This window comes from Siniperca chuatsi, linkage group LG15, assembly GCF_020085105.1.
Source record: "Siniperca chuatsi isolate FFG_IHB_CAS linkage group LG15, ASM2008510v1, whole genome shotgun sequence".
In the NCBI taxonomy this organism is placed as follows: domain Eukaryota; kingdom Metazoa; phylum Chordata; class Actinopteri; order Centrarchiformes; family Sinipercidae; genus Siniperca; species Siniperca chuatsi.
The window spans coordinates 17571749-17591188 of NC_058056.1; the positions used below are offsets into that span (position 1 = coordinate 17571749).

General features: G+C 40.8%; 1 protein-coding gene and 1 long non-coding RNA gene across 3 annotated transcripts in view; one reads left to right on the plus strand and one right to left on the minus strand.

The window, feature by feature from the left end:
- The window catches only part of LOC122861989, a 98674-nt gene that overhangs the window by 57710 nt on the left and 21524 nt on the right, over window positions 1–19440 (plus strand). The gene's annotated exons all lie outside the window — the stretch shown is intronic.
- LOC122861992 lies at window positions 14938–18979 on the minus strand. The gene is made up of 3 exons (XR_006374616.1): window positions 18846–18979; window positions 16217–16279; window positions 14938–15752 (listed from the first exon to the last, which is right to left on the minus strand). It is a non-coding gene; the product is annotated as an uncharacterized LOC122861992 (long non-coding RNA).

Genomic DNA, 19440 nt, shown 5'->3' on the forward strand with positions numbered 1-19440 from the left:
CTTTTCTTCAACACCATCCCTTTGTTCCTCATTAAAACATCACATCCATTTAGTGAAGGCTACTCTGACATATTGTACAGCATGTTGTTATTGTGTGACTAAGGCTATTACTTCCAGGGCCTCCTGAAGGCAGAGAGGACAGACAGGGGCTAATGTCCATTTTAGCCACTAATTGCTGGTTTATGCTGATAAAAATTAGGTCAGAAGTTAAAAAACCCCAAAGATTCTCAGACATTCTGGCTGGTGGCAAAACGTCAATAGACAATAAGTTATAACCTACTGCTGTATGCTGCAATGATTGTGGAAATGAGGCAAGTAGAAGCTTTCTATCACATGACAAAGAGACAGTAGGAGCATCAGCATTTAAACATCAGCTGTCAGATCATTTCATGGGCCAGAGAAACCCAGAGCGCATTTGTTCTTCCTGTGTGCTTTTAAATACCAGAGAACAAATGAATGAATCAATCTTTCGCTTACACACAAGAGCAGTCTTTGCCAATTTAGGAAAGACAAATAACCTCGGCTGAGATCTTTAAACAAAAAAAGAAAATGTTGCTGGACCTGCTATCCACAGCCTAAATTAACAGAAGCATCGTGGTGATGTGGTGGTGGTGGTGGTGGTGGGGGGGGGGTTCTTTTAAGTTTTTGAGTACTGAGGGTGCAGAAAAAGGCCTTAATTTTAAAGTCTGTGGGGATACCTCTACACCCTGCAGGCTGCATCATTATAGGCAATGTTTTGGTGGAAAACATGCCCTGGGAGAAGCTCCTGGCTCTGAGATTACGGTGTTCACACAGAATCTTTGAAAGCAAACTTTACTGTTTCTTTGGAGTTTCCGAAGCCTCTCTTTTCTACACAACCCCTTTAATGGGTTATGTGCTCACCTCAATCGGAATTCACCTTTCTCCTCTAATTATAGACTGCTTGTTTTACCGTAAGCCCAGCTGTGCTGAAGTTATTCGTCGTATTTTCCTGACAGCTTGTTTCTAGTTGTTTTCAAGTACTCTTCAGTTGTCCTAACCTTATTTGGCTTCACACAGATTGGTATTGCTATAACTAGTCTGTCCTAAAAACTGAAAACCAGAAGCATGAACACAGCCAAAAAGCAGCATAATCTCTGCCTGAGGGATAGAGGGAAGAGTGTGAGGACAGGAAGAGAAGGGCCTCTGACCTGATGTTCTAGTCCCTATCTGCTAATTAGTCCTATTCACTAACCAGATGCTTATAATTAAATTTACATGCAGTGGTGAATAGCCGGATGAAAAAGAACAGATCCATCAGGAGGCCATGGAGGAGGCGACCATCATATGGTGTGTAAAATACACAAGAACATAAAAAGCTCATTAAGAGAGGCAATAAAGGGAAGAGACCCCCAGAGCACTTCAAACACCATCTTGAGCTGTGCCCTGGAAGCATTCGCCCACTTTCACCCGCCTCCCTTCCTATGTCAAATGTTCTCTCCACCTTTCCTTCTGTCTTTCCCCCGTCTTCTCAATCACATTTGCGTTAGACTGTCGATTTGCACTCCTGCTCTTTCATTCTGCACCTGTCCCACGGCAGGTTGTTTGTTGTCACGCAGGCGATGTGCGGCGACCAGAGGCAGACCCTCTTCCCTCTGGAGATGTTCAGAGGAGAAGAGGGGAAGAAAGAACAAGCTTCCCTTTAATGCAGTTTTGGCACAGTGCCCTGGCTGATGAAGCTAGCTGCAGAAGGAAAACAACAACACCACCCTGCAACAAAAAAGCCTTACCCGCTCACTTACTCCCACTTCGATGCTCTGGCTAGTTAATTATTGCTCAGAGCTATTTAAATACACCTAATTAAAACAAATGTAAAGTAGATCATTAGTTGAAAGATGTCTGCTCCCTGCTGTAGGGGAACTGGTGGGAACCCTAGATTGCTCTCTGGTCAGTGACCGCTAATATATTCATTAGGAGCGAGGCCGATAGAAGAGAAACTGTTTTCCTGTCGATTTTGAAAAGATTAATTTTCCAGCGAAACACAGCGGCCAGCAGGCTGTGAGCTGATCAAACAATATACATATAAAGGGCAGATCATCAAAAGTAAATATCAAAGGATCTGACCGCCAGAGGTCTAATTGCTGTTATTTTCCATGAGGTCTTCCCCTGTTTTGTAGATAAATAAACTTGAGCACCGATGAGTATGGGTATGTACAGCGAAGAACACTTACCAGGATGTAGGAAAAGTATATTTAATAGGCCATTTTGATATGTCATAGCAGGGAGCACAGGTGTAATTAGTAACATTAATAATGATGGCTCAATTTTGTTTAGGTGTTCCAGTTTCATGCTACTAAGCTTGCTCATTGGCACAGTTTACTGGGACACTTAAGTGGAACAGAGCCATCGTTAGTGTATGTTATTAGCTACACCTGTGCGTTTCCTGCTACGACAAGTCAACATGTCTGCTGTGAAAAAGGTCTATTGTGCTGTAATGACTGTCTGAATTTATTTATATGTCTATATACATCAAAGCTTCCTTTAAAGTAGAATATTCTGCTTTATTGCAATTTGGGCAATTTTTGTAGTTTTGGTCACTGTTTCTGTTGGTTATGACATTGTATTCTACAAGTTACTTGACAACCAGGCAAGAAACTCGAGTGGCCAAACACTTATAAACAAGCCAACAGATTAGCCAGATTATCTGCCCTTTTATTTGGAACAGAAAACTTAAAATAAGGTCATCCGAACTGTTAGTAATAATCCCTCATTGCACAGGAAAACTGTGTTCATGCACAACTACGTCAAGTCTGACGGAACCAGAAAGTAATTAACTCAACCCTATCACCAGACAAGAACTGATATGAACGATTCGGCAAAACCCCAGATTACATTAATTTACGATGGTTTGCCATGGTTATACATCCAATGCCAGCGTTTTTAAAATTCATGCTGTCTACAATATATACAACTACAGCTCGGTTAAGGTTAGGGAAAGATTGTGGTGTGTGGTTCAGTGAGGTAATCAGAGAAGACCCGTTCCACTCTCCAGTAGTATGAAAGCCTTTCTCCTGTGTCAGCCTTTAATTAACTATTGACCGTGCCACCAACAGGAACCAAGCAGCAGTAGACAAAAAACCTAGACTAAAGGCTAATTGCCTGAGAACGTGATACATCCCTTAAAGGCCTTTTCTCTGCTCTGCTCATCACTTCTCCTAGTTTAGGCAGCATTTCAAATCCACACTCAGATGAGCCTGCTGCAGCCAGCACACACCGTCAACAAGTTCATTCTTCCCAGAATCTACGGATTTGTCTGATCCAAGTCTGACAACAATTACACACTCACGCAGACGCTGCCAACACACTCATTAAAGCATCTCTGTGTGCACACACACACACACACACACACACACACACATATAGACCAGTGTGTGTGTATCTGTGTAAATACTGTACCTGTATGACTGAATTGGCCAAGACAAAGCAAGTCAAAAATTTGCAAAGGCATTACTGCTGGCATCATTTGCATCACCGTGGAGGGACACAAGCATACACACACACACAAAAACACAGCATATATGTACACACACACAAGCCACAGGGACCCTGTTTCTACTGCCCAGTCTGACAGGGGCCCATATGCAAAATACACCCACACACAAATTATAAATGCACACAGGGAGAGAAACAAACAGCCTTCCAGTTATGCACTGCAGCACACCAGGGTCTGGACCCTATGGACTGGAAGCTTGAACCACCAACAATACGCATCTGATAACAAGTTTAAAGTTCAGTTTTAATAACATGACATCCCAAACATGATTAATTTGGTGTCTTTTTTACCATATGATTGTCTATAGAATCTATATCTTATAACTTATATATGATGTAAGCTACGATACAGACAACACAGAATAATTAAACACTGAGAAGAGAGGTGTTGTGAGGACATGAGATAATTAACAAGCATAATCAGTCTATCATTACATTCCCCCATTAGATATAACCAGCTAATGCAAATTAACAATGATTATGGGGGAGATTTTGTATTTTTTTACATGTCCATCGTTGTCTGTCAATCATTTTCATTTACGTATGTGAAGAATAATTACCACCTGCGGTACTAAACGTGTACAGCTCTGCTTCATACCCGTAATTACAGTGAAATACTGCTTAGCACACATTTGATTGAAGGGCCTATTGGTGTCAGCCATCCTCCCACTGCAGAGGTACAGTACAGTATGAGCAAGCATGCAAATTGTGTACAGTATGTGCAGGCCAGGGTGGCGGATAAAGCAAGATAGATAATTCAAAGGTACTAGGAGAGGACACACGCTTGGTCCGCTAGTCTCCACGGTCTCCAAACATGTCCATACATTTTCATAACTGGTGGGTGGACCATTGTTGGAACAGAAAGTGGGCAAATGGCTCAGTCATCATGAATATCAATAAAAGATGGGGAATATGACTGTACTGACGTAGCAGGGACTGGGCAAACTAATTTCCAGCACTTCCAAAGCCTAAACTGGACCACAAAATTTCCCAAGGCTCATGATGACTGTTCTGTTTAATTCTTTACTGGGCCTTAATTATGTTTTTCACAATGTTTACAACAGAGTCCTAATCAAGTTTCTGCTAAGACTATTAAGACCTAATCAGCACTATGCTGTTTGGTATGAAGTACAGTATGACATATTAATTTGAAGGTATGAATGCTTAAAGGATGCACAATGTCAGACAATGCAAAACAGTTGATTACAGTCTAATTGTGTTTTATCACGTTAGCACATTAATTGTGCTAATGATTGTGCTAATGTAATCATTGTTAACAATCTCGACCATTGCTAAGAAGAATGGCAGCGCACTCCACACTAATTTAGGTATTTGTTCAGATTTTTGCTGGAAATCTGCAGGTTTGTTTCACAGCACAAAACAGAAAGTGGGTTTCTGTTCTTCCATTAAAAATGGAACTAAAGCTTTGAGAGTTTTTCATGGTAGCAGATGGTGGAATAAGTGAAAGGCTGATGAAAAACTCACTTCCATGCTTGAGCATGTTTATCCTCTTCAGACAGAGAAAACCTTGCCATAAAAACTTGCATATGTGTGACGAGAACTAATGTGGTTTATGTGAATTTTACTAGCAAATCAAGGCTCTCAATCATCTTTTCCACTGTCTCATTTTTGCAATAGTTATACCAATGTATCACTATTTATTTGACAATGATATATTGTTCTTTAATAATGTTTGATGTAGCACTTTCACAAGAGCACGCCAGTGTTTTAGTATTGTACCATAAAGTTTAAAACTTTAAAAGTCAATTTTTAAAATGTATGTCACACCCATACTATTGACCTATGTTCTGTAAGTCACCCATATAGTCAATAGGATGGGTCGAGCTAAAAAAAACCCTAGATTCTACAAGTCCCATAATGCAACTCAGTAGTGTCTTTTCATCTCACCTATGGATGGAGGTGGATACTGCATGGAAAGCCTTGCTTACAGCGGTACTGCCACTACTTAAATGGGCGCCATCTAGTCTGGTATCCAATTCTCATAATACATCCATGTTTGGATCCGCACTGCCTGGTAAGCACCAAAATCTTTCAAACTTAATGTGAAAGATGAGATAACTTAAGATATCTTTTCATTCATACTGTTACTGATATACATATATTTATGTGAGCTTGTGTTGTGGGTATTATCAAATGTTTAAAAAAATGTTATCAAATGTTTTATGTTCAAATCTGTGTGTGTGTGTGTTTTACTTGGCTGCAAGACAAATTTCCCATTGGAAAGTCTATTTTGCAATATCATATTATTTATTTAATGTGCTCATCAAGCAAATCCGATGGAAAAGCATTAACGTCTCAGAACTGGTGTCAGTGAAGTAGAGTAAGTCCAACTGTGTGGTTGGAATAAATGAGAAAAAGGAAAGTGGTCTTTACCGGTTGGCTCTAAGAACAAAGGAGAGCCGATAGTCGGCCTTTCCACAACAATAGAATTATGAGCAGGATGGATGGTTGAGCCATGACATCAATATCTACTTATCCATGTGTCCATCTAGAAATCAGCTGAGAGGAATGTGATTAAAAGGCTGTGTGAGTCATGCTTTCAATTCTATTGATCTCCTTATATAAACCATTACTGGAGCCTCGAACATCAACACTCACATGCATGTCATATATGAACACACACAGGCCAACAGACACACACACACACACACACACACATAGATCCACCATCCATGTCTATAACTATCAATCTGAGGTAGACTGACTGACGACCTTATTTCCTCTCTCTCCCGCACACACACACACACACACACACACACACTAAAGTAACACAGGCTTTCATATTGCTGGGGCAAGCTAGACAGCTAGTTTGCAGTGAATTTAAAGCAATAAGCTGAGCAGTGGCGAGCAGCTATTCCTGGACGTTAGGTGCACGGCCACTGCCGGAAGATTTATCTCCTTCACTGAAATTTCATTTGGGGAAGGAATAATAAGGCATAGGAAATGAAAGTTAATCATGAATCCTCTCTCACTTTCTCCCTCTTCTCTCTCTGTGTGACATTGGCTTTGAGAGCTTAGCTGAGGCCTGCTTTATTTAGTCGGGAACCTTTTGTCTTTTTCCCCCGCCCTGCAACCTTTTAAATGCTTCATAAATCAGAAACAAGGCTCACACTTCTGATGGTTTGTTGTCCCGCAGAAACTAATTACGATGAGAGAGCCTTTCCACTAGTGAAATAAACTACAATGAAATGGTTCACCGTCTAACACCCATTAGAAAGGTGGGCAGGTTAGAGACCATAAGGAGAAGATTGGAAAAGGATTCAAGATGCAGCTGTAGTGTGTCTTTCCTATTATTTTCTTTTTTTCTTCATTTCTAGACAGAATCTGAGATTATGTGGAGGAGTGTTATATATAGTAATACTGTAAATAGTGATAGAAAGTAATTATCAGTGAAATCTAGTTTTTTATTAAATCAGAAACAATATTACCCAAACACACAGAGCAACTAACCATGTTATTCTCCAGTTAGGCTCTTATTCTGGATGAAGGAATAGTTTACCCCAAAATGCAAACTCAGTTGAAAGTCCAGCTTCTAACACCACCAAACACAAAGCAAACCTGTCCATCTTAACCTCCTACTTCAGTTAACAAGGCATTTTATTCCACCAATAAACCATCAAATGTCCATCCATGTTCTCCAGACAGGTCATGCAAGTGTTTTGAAAGTAAAGAGTAGCATTTGTGGGGTTAACTCACTGTTTGTTCATAGCTTCAGATGAGGGTAAATGGCCTACATAATGACTGAATTTTCATTTTGTGGTGATCTGCTCCTTTAAGCTGCTTGTACACTGTGATTCTACGTCTTGCCATTATTGGGCCAGTTTATGAAAGATTCCCCTCAGCCTGTGGAGTCCCAGCCACAGCTAAAATATTTCAACACAAAAAGTGTGAACATGTGCAACTTAACTTTTCTGAATAATTAGCAGATACCTCCTGAGTTGGCATAAGCAATATTTCTGATATTAACATTAAATGTAATGAGTTTGTGTAATGTGAAAGGTTCACTAGTATTGCTGAACAAACTGAGAATTAACATCCAACTCTGAAGTTCTGCGGTATTTAGTTACTTTTTGCTCTTTGTTTTGGCTTTCCAGCCTGCATATACTGAAGACTATTTAATTTATTTTTAATCATTACCTGGATGCTACTACTTCTAGCCACAGATTATAAATGTTCCTGTCTATGTTAACATTATGTTTAATAGACTAATATTGGACTCTGTTAAAAATGTACTTAACCTGGCCTTCTCTTTTGATCACAGGTTATTCTAAAGCAGTTATGCGGCATTTCACGTGTAATTGAACAGGGCCAGAAGTGCCTACATAGAATAGAATAGATTTCTTTCAAAGACGAAAGAAGCAGGAGAGAGGAAAAGGGAATAAATTAATTGAGAATTAATTTTTTAAAAACAAATTAATCAAGCAGATGACTACTGAAAGGCATTTTTTATGCTTGTGCCTCTACAGTAACCTACAGAGCAGCCAAATTGAAATAACCTTAAAACGACCTCGGGATCTGCTGCTGCTCTTCAAGTTCCCCAGTAAAACATTAAAATACACTTCATGCAAATAGGTGGAAACATGCAAAAAGACTCCATATTAGCATAGTGGAGATAGGGCTGTTTATCACTGTAGTTTGTGAAAAACCAACAGCATGTTCTTCTAAACCTGGTTTCCCTTATTTAGATCATAAGGTCTAGACATTTATTCAGGCAAACATATAAGCAAAGCCAGATAAATACACTATAAACACCTACTAATGTGTTAGATGGAGTGTAGTCAAAAACTTGAATGCAACCATTAAGCAGCGGCTGATGAATCCAATTTTCTTTGAATAAAGGAAAGCTGCTGTCTGTCATTCCTCTCAGCAAGTCACTTAACCTGAATCACTTGTGTAAACACCCTGTGGGATAAATGGGTATTATCTTAGAGGAGGCCAAGAGCTGGCAAAGCAGAGGGGTGATGGAAATAACTAGAAAAGAGCTATCGCTTCCACTTCCTGGGCAATGAGGATGGCTGTAATGAGTATTGGTGTGTGTATGTGTGTTTGTTCGAGGGGGAGCAGGAGAAAGATCGAGAGGTGGCGATTGGGAGAGCGAGAGGAAAAAAAGAGAGAGGGAGAAAGAGATCACTGTGATGAGGTGTCTGAGATGCTGATGTGTTTTCAGCAATACTCAGCGTAAAGCTAACAGTTCTCTGAGCAGGGTGCTTTAACATATATGCCTCCTGACCAAGTCTGATTGCTTCTCAGTGATGTGATTGTGGTGAGCAGGGCTGTGATTGGCTGCTGTGTTTACCTTGGGAGTAACCTGACAGTTAGAGAGAGGACAGAACACTTTCTTTCTTTTTCTTCTCTCCCCTGTTGGTCAGTTTGATTTCCTTTTGTTAAAGGGGCACCACCCATTTTACACATGAAGAAAGAAGAAAATATGGTGTATATTTTTAAAATTTCAAGACTCCATATTTGTAACAGAAAGCTTGTGAAGTCACCATATATGTGGGCCTACTTCCTCCCTCTTTCCCTGCCACCAATTTCCTGTTGCACCACAATTGGATACTGTTCATCTCCCACCTCAGACTCATCTCCAATTATAACTAATATAACTATTAAGATCATATTTTGCAAACGCAAAATTCAAACTCTTGTAGTGTCTGGGATAGCTCACAACATGGTAAAGATGTATCTTGGAACTGCTTGAACTCAGCAACCAAGAGCATGAATTCTGTGACGACTCAAGGGCTTTAATCTCAGATCCCCAAAACTTCAAGTATATTTTTATTAGCAGTAGTATCCCTTAGGCATTTTTCAGTTTGATTGCCTGTTGCTCTGTAATCAGTGCATCTCTTTTTACCTGTCACTTGTCCCTATTCCCTCCGTGCCGCCCTTGCTCCGCTATCTGTTCTCTCCTGCCTGGGGCTGAGTCTCCTGCCTTATGGGCAAGCCCTGTCTGCCTGTGGTAGCTAACACAACTCCAACACATGACTCAGTATGACACAATAGACACAAAACTGTTTGTATGTGTTTATGTCCTGCATGTGTATGTGCGTCGGCATGGATGTATGTGTACATGTGCAAATAAAGATCTGTGTGCATTCTCAAGTGTGTGTGTGTGTGTGTGTGTGTGTGTGTGTGTGTGTGTGTGTGTGTGTGTGTGTGTGTGTGTGTGAGTAAGTGAGTAGGGAGGAATTTGAGGCGTGCATCATTTTCCAGGCAGACAAATATGAAAATGCATGACAACTCTTGCATGACAGCCCTGTCATCATCCATCAGTCAATCAACTTTGCAACACATACATGCACACAGAGAGCACGCACACACACACACACACAAATGCACACATCATGCAAATGTAGAAATATGCTGATGGAATGTCATGTCATTTATTATCCAATATACAGCAGAGAGAGAAAGAGAAATGGTGAGAAACAGGTTGAGGGCTGAAGAACTGAACATGACGCCTCACCAAACCTGCCTTAAAATCAGATGGCATTTAGGCTCGGCCCAGGGTACGAAACCATTTTACTCCTCATTTCTGTTCATTTGGGCGTCACTGGATGTTTGTAGGTTGTCATATTGTATTCTGCTCCATCTTTGAGGACAGATGGGGACAGGAGCTACTATCTAGAGGGTGAAGAAATATGGTCAGGTGGATAGAGATGGTGAAGGAATGGAAGAACTAAGTACGTAAGTGAACTTTATTTGTATAGCGCTTTTCACAGAGATGAGTCACAAAGTGTGCACAGTAAACGGGGTCAGATGTTAATTTTTTCTGGTAAGTAGGCCTACATTTAGTTTTTGCCTGTTTTTCGCTATCCAAATTTAGCATCCCATTTAATATCACAGTTAACATGAATTACGGATGCACCTTGATAACCTAGCAAGTTAGCTTCACCCTCTGGCTCCAAAAAACAAGATGGCGACAGCCAAAATGCCAAACTTCAGGCTTCAAAATGATAGTCCACAAACCAATGAGTGATGTCATGGTGGCTACGTCCACTTCTTTTATACAGTCTATGGTCTGCAGCCAACAGCCATTTAGCTCAGGGCCTCACTCCTGTCTCTGTATCCTGAGCGTAAATCAGAGCCTTAAGCAGTTAGTCCCTCTGCTCTCTCTTATCTTTGAGCCATATATTGCCTTTTCCATTCAGCAATTTCCCCAAACTTAGCCCGCCTCTTCCCTCAAGACTTATGAAGATCAGGTTTTATTGGTTGGGGTCTCCTACAAGTGGATTCAGAAAGGTATGAGAGGGACAGGAGGGAGGACATATAGATTTATTTGCAGCAGAATTAGAGGAATGGGTTGCCTATTCAACCGGTATCTTTTTCAATTGTACACAGTAGATATCAAACTGGAGCTCCACTGTACTGTGGAACTGTTTGGGAAAAGGTCACAGTGCTGCCTCGCTCACTGCATACAGTCAATTTGTTCAGTTGAAGAGATTCAATTCTCAAGCACAAGCCAAACCAGAATGAGAGGACAAGTGTGGCATTTAAAATGTGTCATCATGCTTCACTTACTCACTTTAAAGAATAGTAATTAGTGTGATTAAATGCCATATCTAAAACCACAGAACTTGCATGCATATTGATTATATCATTACCATTTGCACCACATCCAATTGATTCTACTCCCAGCTTGATATTTTTGTAGGAAGGCTGCAATAATATCCTTTGAGTGACAGTTGGTTTCTGCAAGGGTGAGATTGGAAAGGCTGTTATATGCTAAAGGCGTGGCCATATAGATAAAATATGGTTATAGTCATTTTAAATATTAAATGTATTATGCATGGATGGCTCTCATTCATTTTGTGCATTTTCGAGTTTGATAATTCCATGTAAATGAACTGTATTTTCAGCCCTAGTAGGAGCCCGTTGTAAATGGAACATCAAACGAACATTGCCATCTTTCTGGGAATAATCACAAAACCAGCGGGTGAAATTATTCTGAGACTCTGTTTTATGGCTGTTTTTCATCCTAAATTACATAGCTTGAAATTCAGCTTATTGTAGTTGCTATTTGTAAAATATGAAGCTTTAGTTTCTTAGTGGGGTTAATTTTTATGTTGAAGAGTTTTAAAGTTTAGAACCTCAACTTTAAGAAAAAAACACAAAACAAGTTATTAAAGAAATGTGCAAGATAACAGATACCTGAGAAATCTTTTCTTTCTATTCTATTCTGTTCTATTCTATTCTACTTCCTCCAGTGTGGAACAGTAGCAGTGGTGGAACAGATTGGCAGAGCCCTGTGAGAGCAGAGCAGATTCACCATAATCTGCTGTATGATGTCAGCGTGTTATTGTTCTCCTGGTTTGAGCCGTGATTAGACAGCAGATTGAAGACATTTGTTGTATGCAGTCCCACAGATTACTGAGACATGGTGACAAAAAACAACAAGCACTGCCAGCCATACATCCAAGAACGTTGGGGGGTGGGGGGTTCTGCTGCACAGTCATGATAGAAAAATAAAATGCCTCGTGCCAAACACGTTTCAGTGACATCATGCAAACTGTTTACAGTCAATAGAAATTACACACTCAACTACACATTATGCATTCATACAGCATAAAAACCAATCTTCAAACAATAAAGACAGAAAAATGTGTTTTGAAAACTGTATAGAGGTTCTAAAATAATAGCAAATAAAATTCCTGCACAGATGAAAGAGCAAATCGCCGAATGTAATAAAATAAATTGGTAAAGGTGTGTTGTAGGATGAGGCCATGGCAGATTATGCATCAATCTATACCTTGACTAATGACATGAAAATTACATGTTCATATTGCATTAGCATACACACAAATTCACACTCACACACACATGCATTAACGAGGCTTACAAGACCGTGCTGTCCGTGACAGATCCATGTATACATGAGCTAATGTTTGTATGCATATGCATGTGTGTGTGGGTACACGCCTTCATATGTGTGCTTGTGTGTTGAATGTGTGTCTGTGTGTGTTACTGTCTGTGTGTAGACGTGCATGAGTGTGTGTATACAAGTGCCCAGACACGTACGTGTGTTTTCCTCCCCCCGTCTAGCGCTCTAATAGCGTGTCCCCTGGATTAAGTGATATAAATGGATAGCTTTTCCTCCTGATGCACCATCCACCTGCAGGAAAAATAGGCCCCCTAGGGGGAACATCGTCACAGAGGACCAATCCTTCCTTATTGCCCCCCCCCACGGAGGGTGGCATTTAAGAGCCACTGCTGCAGTCACCAAGGATCAGCAATGACGGGGAAGAGACAAATGGAGAGGCAGAGGCAATCAGCAATTCAGATCAATCTCGCTGTCAGAGGATGTGGGTCATAATATGTATCTGTGTGAAAGGACAATAGGATGTGCCACCAGGGGGGAGCGAAGGCAGAACTTAGTAGCAATTAGTAGCAAAGAACTGTGTGATCATTGTCAAGCTAAATCAGTCTTTTTATTTTCATTTTAAAGAAAAAACACTAGTTAATTGGTGTGTTTTTCTGTTCAATTGTATACAGTAATGACATTGTGGGAGGATATTCCCATGCATGGGTACAGTAGCAGAAAAATGTTCAGCTATCCAAAACATCACAGTCAGTCCTGCAGAGCTTGTTTTCAACACTTACTGTGGTACATTTCTCACACATGAAGACATCCATTACAGCAGAATGATTCCTCCACTGAAAATAGAATATGAGACCATAATGCATGTTGCGTTTTGAGTTGAAAAGACTTGAAGCTTAATTTTTCTTCAGTGGAGAAACTCAAGCTCCTGCTCTTACCACGAAGTATCACTCTCCACCGCTACATGTAGAGCCAACAAGTTTACCCCTGTTCTCCAGGATAAAAAGGGCATTTCAGGACATTTAGGAAAATCACTACCTGAAGCAGAATTCAGCAGCTAAGGGAAAGTGGATTCAGCACAAAAGTAGATTTCAGGTCTTCATCACCAAATAATTTATGATTTATATAACCAATGTAAAAAAATGTTTATTGTTCATCATTGCAGAACAAATTGTTAAGTATACAGAACTTGCTCTCTGCAAGTATTTTATCTTCACCAAGTCTATTTTCAGGACTTTAACCAAAATTTTAATCATGCAAAAGTTTCTAATTTGGATCACAACATCTTCATGCCACCCCCTCCTCTGTCTTCCTCCTGTCTCCCTCCATCACCTCCGCACCTTCGCTCACCTCGCTACCACACATCAGTAACAATCTCATTTACCACCCCATTAATTGCTGGAATCCAGAAAACTGGTGAGAGAGGTATGTGTCTGTGTGTGCGTGTGTGTGCGTGTGTGTGTGTGTGTGTGTGTGTGCGTGAAGTTTGCAGGTAGCAGCAGTATATTGAGGGAGGAAGGTGAGGCAGAGAAGCTACCCAGGATGTGTCACTGACAGTAAACCTCCTGCTTGTGCTGTAAAACCACTCTGGGGCTTTGCTAAGGAAAAGAAACTCCTTATATACACTGATGCAGCATGTACTAAATATTAGTGGTCCTTATTCTTTCCATAAAGTGTATTGATGAGATGAATCTAGGAAAAAAAAGCCATTTTTCCTCACTGATTTCCCTTATTAAAACTATTAATCACAAAGGAGGAGACGTAGATGAAGAGCAGGAGAAGAGTTAGACAAAGATTTTTAAAGTCTGAGACAGCTGAGATGTATTTCAAAGAGTTTTATGTTTTGTACATTCAGTTAATACTGAACCCTGCTTCAAAAGCAGTGGCCTGTTTTTTCCACCCTATCATATATATAGCTGTACAACAGAAACACACACATATCTATTAACACACACAAATTGTCTTTCTATCTCTGCATCTCACGTGTCATCGTGTCGTCGTGTCATCGTCTCACGCTGACACGACAGACAGACACTGGCAAACACACACACACACACACACACACAAAAGCAAAAAAAGTAGAGTGGAACATTAGCAAGGGGCTATTAATGAAGTGAGTCCCTGCTGCAGTAATGAGTGTGCAGATTTAACTACATTAGCATCCCATTCCTCCTCAACAGTGCATCAGGTAGGGCATGACAGCGCTCACAGTCAGACACATTACAGTTATTTGTTGCAACATTGATCCAAGCATCAGGATGCTGCTGCTTTACTAGCAGATAGGATGCAGGGGGAATTTTGCACTGAGGTACTCTAAGTTCTGCGGATTCGCTTTGAGCTTTGTTTGTATTTGTGGTAATGCTTTGAGAAGGTCTGTTGTTTGCTGCGGTGTTTTCCTTTCATGAGCATCACAGGGGAGACTTTTCTAATGTGAAAATGAGATATAAACTCTTTGAAAGGACAATAAAGAAGGCTTCTTTTTCGAACAAAAGGTTGCTGGCATAAAAGCAAAGCACACAACTGATTAAATCATTATTAAAACATTTAAATACCTTTATTTGTTCAAAAATGTATGTTCATTGTGTGTCATTTTTTTTTGGAATGACATGCAAACAAAAGCAAAATGGCTCAGGGATGCCAAACTTCACAGTTCATCTAAAACAAGAAGATGCCTCCACTCAGTTATAACATCCACATCTTTTACTGAAGATATTTTTGCCATTTTACCCTCACTTTACATACACCCATGCTCTCTACAGGCAGATGCCAGTTACATTTCTGGTGTGCAATAACTCTAATGAGTGTCTCTGCATGCGGGGCACATCATGTGGATACTTGGCCATGAAATGAAAGCATAATTACACCAGGGAAGTGCTTTTGTCTCTTCATTTTCTCTCATCTTCACTGTTCTGTGCTCAGTTGCTCTCAGGTGGCCCCAGTTCTTACGTGAATGCACTCAAGGGCAGCCTCTCCCTGTCTCTCCATCTTCCTCAGTCTCTCTCTCTCACATACTCACACACACACACGTAGACTTCCAACATCCTTTGTAACAATCATTGTCAGGGCAGGTCTGATTAGAGTGAAAGAAATTGAGAGAAAGGATCTGAGTGCATGATGGGCCTGAGTCCTGGATAAAGGTCAAACAGATTGATGGTTCTAAAACGCTTGGCGCAAGGACGCAAGGTTATGACATGTTATATCACTGCTGTCGCTGCCAATGCCATCAGCGTTGTCTCCATCAGTGCGAGTCTTATTTCCAGAAAGTGGCAAGTGGTATATAACATTCCAAGGCTTTTGCAAATTGTTCTCTCGACGGTTCAAGTTGGTATTTCTCTCTCTCGCGCAGGTTTTAGTTTGAGATGAATAGGGATGTTTAAGTGGTGGTTCGGGACGCCGTCAAATCGTCCTTGAGTGTCATACAATAGACACAAAGCAGAGTAGAGAGGGGCGAGAATGGGAGGTGGAAAAAGATAAGAGGGAGAGGGTTAACAAAGAGGCTGTCAGAGACTGAGGCGCTTTGTCATTGTCTGGAGCATTTAATGAGCAAGAATTAAACAATGACAGCCCGTAATAACCTGAGAGCAGTGTGTGTGTGTGTGTGTGTGTATGTGTGTGGGTGTTTGTGTGTTAATACCCAAAGGTTTGCTTCTGCACTTGTATTAAGATGATAAGAAATGCCTGACACACTATTATAAGCATTTAACTGATATTAACACCCCGACTAAAAATATCATTCATACACTAGCAGTATGTATGCACATGCACACCTTGAGTTCTAATAAGTAAATCACAAACATGTAGAATATGGTATGGATTCAGCAAAAACCCAAGGACTCATGTTAAGAAATGAATGACAACAGCCGTACCCACTTGCTTAGGATGTTAATTGCGATGTCCTTGATTGGTTTCCTGTCACTCTCTAGTGTCAGCTATCTAATGATAAAGACAAAAGGCAATGAAAATAACGTTAAGGAAGAAAAACAAGAGTCTACAGCGATGCTAGTAGCTCTGTGAGGCTGTACTTAGCATAGCAGCGCTTTAAGCTAAATGCTAATGTCAGCATGCAAACGTACTCATAATAACAATGATAACATGCTAATTGATAGCAGGTAACATACCATGTTCAGCATCTTAGTTTAGCATGTTAGCATGCTAACACTTTGCTATTTAGCCTTTAAAACAAAAGTACAGTTGAGGCTGTCATTAGTTTTGCAGGTATTAAAGAAATGGACAAACGGCTTTGATGTCTTCCAGGCTTCACAACTTACTAACAAAGGATCACAGTGTTTGTTAGTGTTCACAGCTCCAGAGACACCAGTACATACAGTGTACTGTATGTCATGGGTGTAACCAGACCCTGATTTGTTGTACGTTTAATTTAACTGAATATCACAGAAGGCATTCTATGAAGGACTGCTCTGCAACCACAAGATCTGCTGACAATCAGCTGTCCCTAACTTAACCAGTTCAATGTTCAATTCTAACAATTATTGTGTGTGTCTGTGTGAATTTGTGAAATACTGATCAGCAACACCGTAGTTACAAGTATCCTCTGCATGTTTGTGAATCACCATCCTGCCTTTCAGTTGATCAAAACTGTACATAAAAAATACAGTAACAAATGAAGGCTTAATTACGCTCTGATTTAAGTATTCTTCGTGATGCAACATTCACACAGAAAAGAACCAGAGGAAGCCGCCCACAGCTGCTAAAAACACTTCCTCTGTAATTGTTTAAAGGAACAGCAGACATGGTATTTACTCATCCTGGTGTCAGTGGAAACCACAGTGAAGCTTGTATGCCAGTAAACCATACAAGAAATCAGCTGGTACAGCTTTGTTTAAGCCTTCAACAAATTCACTGAGGTGGGTGGAAACATTCGGCCACCCAGTTTCTCTGCTTTCCAGCTGATTCCAATTAGATGCTCCCATTAAATAATATTGTAATGCAGTGGTTTACTGAAAAGAGAACAGGAGCAAGAGGAACAGAGCACATTAAGGAAGCTTATCATCTCCAGAGGTTAATCTTCCATTTACAGAGCACCAGGAAACATGCATGCAGGGAGAATGCAAAAGAGGGACAAAAAAGCCAGAGCTAGTGCGATCAGGGGGGAGAAAGCAAGATTAAAGCTTAAAGAGAAGATGAGGGACAGAGACTGAAAGACATAAAAGAGATAGTATAGATATAAATATAAAGGAAAACAGGGGAAAGGCCGTAGCGCCTCCTGGATTCTGACCACAGCAGCATGTATGTAGCAGAGACATTTCATTTGTTGTCTATTTGAGTGGAAAATGACTGGTTGTGATCCAGTCAGACTGCCTGTCACTGGGATGTGTGAGTGAGCAAGCCAATATGAGGAAAAGTATACAGACCAGTCTACCCTGCCGCAAGCATCAATCTCCGCCATCAGATTAAACATACTGAAATTAATCCAGACCAACTGGGCGGTATGCAGATCACACCATCATATGTTAATGATGGAGCAGCTGTCTCAAAGGTGGATGGAAACCCAGCCACGTGGTTTTGTCCAAAACGGCTGTTGATTCACGAACAGTACAGATATAGCTGTCTGCACTGATTGCTATATCATAGGATCAAATGCTCATAGTGTGTAAAACAAAGGAGGATCTCTGAGGTGAAGGCATCATATCAGTGTTAAATGAGGCAACAATAACATTGTGAATATGTTGAAATAGGTCAAGCTGAGTGCAGTTGATCTGAGGTCTTTACGCAGCAGGGTGAGCTGCATCCATGAGTCGACTGTCTGCTTTGACCGGACTGCGCTTCCTGTCTGGATACACAGCACCCCCTAGAGGGTAATCAAAAACAGGAACTCCCTTCGTGAGTCCATGTGTGGAAAAAGGATTGAAAGAGGGAAAGACAGAGCATGTGTGTGTGTGTGTGTGTGTGTGTGTGTGTGTGTGTGTGTGTGTGTGCACTAAGCGGTAGGCTAGGCTGAGCTGAGAGGAAGACTCAGTGACTTTATACTCCTGATAATCTGGATTAAAACCCTCTGGGACAGCATTAAACACCGCCGGCTGGGCATTACACGCACATAGATCCACACTTACACCCACATACACACACATACACACACCATCTCTCTCTCTCTCTCTCTCTCTGTATTTCTTCTACTAAGACTGTGTGTGTACATTTACATGAATAAATTCAGGATCTACATTTGTCTTTTGATATCAGTGTTGTAGTATTGAATGTTCACCCATTTCATCCAAACCCCTCAATAAAAAGTGGTTATTTTTATAAGTGAGTCATTTCCACTGAAGCTTTTTGACTTTTACACTACACTCTCTAGTACCAAACACCTAAATCCTTTCACAAAGTTACACCAGTTGACAAGGATATTCCAACTCTTAGAAACCTGGAGCGATGTATTCGATGAGATGATGGAGAGTAGGTGGGCCCTGGCCTGCCTGGCCCAGCGGGGGTATTAGGTTTGATTGGATTGGGGTTGGGGATTTGTGTATTAAACTGAGATTACCATGTGATCCAGCATTTCGCAGGGAAATCCACACAGCAGTGAGAGGCAGAGCTTGCAGAGGGAGTCTGCTGACCTCCTGAGCACTGCCTGATTCGATTCGCTTCTGCCCTGCCCTGCTGGGTTGTAGGTTCTTGAGTTGTGCTGTGTTTACTTTTATATTAATTCAGCCACATTGTGTTCTGTTCCAATCTGTTCTGTTTTAATCCGTTCCACTGTGTTCCGATCTGTTCTGTTCCATTTTGTTCAACAACATTCTGTTCTGTTGCCTCTCTTTTGGTTCCGTTCTCCTGCCTCTATCCACCGCAGCCTGTTCCATTTTATTAGGCTCAATTCAGTTTAGTTCACTTCTCTTCTTCTATTCCATTTTTTTTCCATTAATCAAGAAGCAAACTCAGTTCATCCTGATCCTGTTGGTTCTGATAAGCGTTTTCTGATCTGACGCCTCAATCAGAAGGACATCATTTGCCAGTGCCTTCCAAAACCATTACAAATCACCATTGCAAAAGTAAATGGGAAATGCTTTTATACTGCTTATTTTCTTTCTTGCGGAGTTAGATGATAAGATTGATACCACTCTCATGTCTGTACAGTAAAT